Consider the following 4,447-nt stretch of genomic DNA (forward strand, 5'->3'; position numbering starts at 1 on the left):
GAAGACCCATCAGGTAATGGTTTGTGACAATAGAAAGATGTTTAAGGGAAGTTTTGGGGAGTTGTTGGCTTTCTATTACTGACGACGCTAGAAAAAATCCTCATTAAAAAGGCATAACATCTAATTCATCCGATAAATCAGTACAGTGATGTACTTAACTAAAAATTGGGGTTGGTGTTATGGGATGGATACCAATAAAAACATTTAAGGTTCATTAAAATCATTAAAGTTGGTATTGGAGATACACATCTGACCTACAGGGTTGAGTATTTAGTTGTCTGAGTAAAAGTATTATATCTATAAACAAAAAGCATGGCTACTTCCTGTGTAAAAGCTCTGATAAGATCTACAACTACATCAGAGTTAAGCTGGTTTGCCTCAAATTAGGCGCTTTTCTTTTATCTGTTTTTTTTTTGTGAATTTCCAGGAAGTCAACAAAGGTACCTGAATTTTATAAGGATTACATCATAGGCAGCTCAATAGCACATCCTATGTAAAGAGTGATATGAGTACTATGTGTCTTTCAACAAGGCACTTCCTATAAAAGGATGTGTTGCAGAAACTTCAGAAGGAGCTCATTCAACTAGAAATTGAAAGTTCTAGTGCCCTTTTTAAGAGTCAGAAGTGACTGGAGGGCAACCAGTCCCCTCCCACACCCAGTATTTCCCCAAATATATCCAATCAGAACTCTGAGATACCAATTTCGTTCAGCATAGTTGAAACGTCCAGACACTGTATCTCTAGGTATATCAACCCCCCCTCCCCACAGCCTTCGGGGCAAAGGCTGTAAATTATGCAATTTGCCCATTGTTTACATACAGTATTTGTTATTGAGAAAGAGGACATATTTGACCTTTCGTGTTCCAGAATACAAAGGGAATCCAGGTTAAGCTTTTGGGTAATGTTGAGGGAATTAATGAACTAAATTTTCAAAAGGGTACATCAGCAACATCTTAGAAACAGCTTACTGCATCAAGCTGAAGCTTCCAGCTGAAGCATCATGAAGGGGGTGTTCAACTGACGAAAAGGCAATATGTGCAAACTACAACTGTTACTATCACAATTGCTGTTACTGCTACTAGTAATAGAAAACTATTACTAATACTCCTAAAACTACTACTACTGATACTAGTACTACTAAGCTAAGGGTATAAAGGTAAAAATCTAAGAGAATATTGAAGGGAAAGTTGAACTAAATCAAAACAAACCACGTGCATGCAGGTTGTCAACAGATCAATTGATGAAAAAGATAATAAATGCCTGCTATTACTAATATTGCTACCACTACTACTAATACTACTCCAGCTACTGCTTTTATCGCAACTATAAGGGTAAGACTATTAAGGTGAAAAATTCAAGAAATGTTGAGGGAGAAATTGAACTAAATTAAAATACACTATGTGCATGCAGGTTGTCAAAAAGACTAATCAGCAATTCTCCAGGAACTGTTTACATAAATAAATTGCAGGATATCGAAAGGGCATATCGGCAACATCATAGCAACGGCTTACTCTATGAAGTTGAAACTTCCAGGGCTTTATGAGGGGGGTGTTCAACTGACTAAAAGGCAAAATGTGCATACTACTCCTACTACTACCACTGTTACTACTAATCCTACTACTTTTGCTGCTAGCAGTTCTTCTACAACAACTGTTACTATTACTACAACAAAGGCTAAAATAAGGCTATAACTAAAGGCTTAAATGCAGGTGAAAATTTCAAGGAATATTGAGGAGAAATTTGAAAAGAATCAACACATTTTGGTTGCATGCAGGTTGTCAAAAGTGCATATCAGCATTATCTTAGGAACTGCTTGATGTATAGACTTAGAAATTTCAGGGATTGCTGTGGGGATGCTGAACTAACCAAAAGGTGACTAAAGTAAAGAGCAAAGTATGAAAAATGTGTAATTCATTTCTTCATTTATTTATTTTTTTCACCAAGGCACTTCACATAGAAATTTTGCCATAGAAATTTTGAAAGGAGCTCATTTGATTGAGAATTGAAGTTCTAGCGCCTCTTTTAACAATCAAAAGTGATCAGAGGGCAATCAGCCTCCTTCCCAACCTACTTCATTCTCCATAAGCATCCAATAAATATTTTTTGACACTTATTTTGTTCAGCATAGTTGAAAGGTCCAACAACTATGTATTTGGGGATGTTAACCCAACACAGCCTTCAAAGCAAGGGCTCTAAGTTATGCAATTCCCCCATAGTTTACATATAGTATTTGTTATTAGGAAATGGGGGCATGTTTGACCTTTGGTGTTCAAAGGTCACGGACATTCAGGTGAAGTTTTCAGAGAATGTTGAAAGGAATATTGAACTAAATCAAAACATATTATGTGCATGCAGATTTCCAAAAGAATGTAACAGCAATATCTTAGAAACAGCATCGAGTATGAGTTAGAGCTTACAGGGTTTATTGTAAGAGAACCAAAATGCAGTATTAGAATACTTTTTACTACTAATTCTACTACTATTGCTGCTATTATCACTAATGCTACCATTAATATTGCTACCAAAGCTAAGACCATTAAGGTAAAAATTTCAAGGAATGCTGAGAGAGAATTGAACTAAATCAAAACACATTGTATGCATCCAAGTTGTCAAAAGGGCATATCAGCAATGCCCAAGAAACTGTTTACAGAAAAAAGTTGAACATTTCAGCATGTGTTGAGAAAGTTTTAGAAAAAGTGTCAAGTTTTATTTTTCTGATGCCCCTTATGCCTTCTAAAGAATTTGCAGTAATTTGCACTTTACTGAAAACAAAATACATTTTAAATGTTTTCTCATTTTAACTTTTATAAATCCAAAATTAATAAGACTTTTAGGATTGAATATTAGAATATATATATATATATATATATATATATATATATATATATATATATATACAATATATATATATACATATATATATACATACATATATATATATATATATATATATATATATATATATATATATATATATATATATATATATATATATATATATATATATATATATATATATATATATATATATATATATATATATATATATATATATATATATACATATATATATATATATATATATATATATATATATATATATATATATATATATATATATATATATATATATATATATATATATATATATATATATCCACATTCACATTAATTTTTTTCTTAGTAATATTTTTTATGATGGTGTTCTTTTATTTTATTTTCCAATATTATGAGAAATAGAAATATTCAGCTAGAAACAAAGATTGTTTACAGTGAAGTGCAAATTACCTGCTGGTCTTTAGAAGGCATGGAGACAGCATCCCTACTCATCTTAGTTTCTGCTTGCTTTGAGTTTTACTTAGTTATTTATTTTAATTTCTGTTTATTGTGGGTTACATTTATTTATTAATGGTGACTTGTGGTAGTTTTATGTTAGAAAATTATTTAAATTTATTTTTGCTAATTTTTGGTTTAATGTAGCTCTTGACTTTTTCATGAAAAACTTTTTTGTTGCAGAACGTTCTTTAAATTAATCTATTGATCGGTGTGGTAATTTTTACACAATACTCACAAGATGTTCATTGGGCTTATTTGCATTAACAGCTAATGGCTATTCCAACTTAAAATCAATCCCAAGTATTGTGATTGGCTTTTGAGATATATATATATATATATATATATATATATATATATATATATATATATATATATATATATATATATATATATATATATATATATATATATATATATATATATATATATATATATATATATATATATATATATATATAATATATATATATATATATATATATATTTTCTTTCAAATTGATCCCAAGCTGTAAAATACAAAATATTCTCTCTGAACCCTCCTTAATTAGCATGGAATTCCTCAAAGAACCTTCTTAGGACCACTCTTATATTTTGTATTGATTAATGAAATTGGTAAGATTCCCTCAAAGGTTTTAATATATAGATGACCTACTGATCCTTGAAGTATGTCATAGAACAATCAAAAACGACCCAATCAAAATTCAATTTCAAGGATTCTGGACTTTCCAGACAAAGGATAGTCGAAAAAAATTTTTTTTAAAGTGGATCAAAATGGAATATTAACTTTGAAATGGCCAAATGTTGACAACAGTACCACTGTGAACAACGAAGAAATTTTTACTGGACTATTAAAGCTGAGAGGATAAGATAATATTTAATCATCATATAATACACATACCATATTACATTTTACTATTCCCTCAAAGTCTCATTGGCCTGTAGAGAAAAGGGAAGGAAAACGAGTCACTTAATCAGAGAAAAACAAATTAAAATAATCACTTACTCAGAGAGATAAGAGCAAAAGTGAGAAGAAAGGAAAATAGAAATAAAATAAAAACTATAGAAAACAAAACTAAATACATTAGATAGATTAAATTAATTATGTAGATTA

General features: G+C 30.1%; 1 protein-coding gene across 1 annotated transcript in view; it reads left to right on the top strand.

Moving 5' to 3' along the window:
• Window positions 1–4,447, top strand: part of LOC148943638 (uncharacterized) — a 308,181-nt gene continuing 303,734 nt past the window's right edge. Inside the window, exon 1 of the mRNA XM_089101562.1 lies at window positions 1–13. The gene's annotated coding sequence lies outside the window, so the exon portion shown is untranslated. The remainder of the gene's footprint in view (window positions 14–4,447) is intronic.

Source organism: Artemia sp. Qi Xiang Cuo, chromosome 15 (genome assembly GCF_049724085.1).
Source record: "Artemia sp. Qi Xiang Cuo chromosome 15, ASM4972408v1, whole genome shotgun sequence".
Taxonomy (NCBI): Eukaryota; Metazoa; Arthropoda; class Branchiopoda; order Anostraca; family Artemiidae; genus Artemia; species Artemia sp. Qi Xiang Cuo.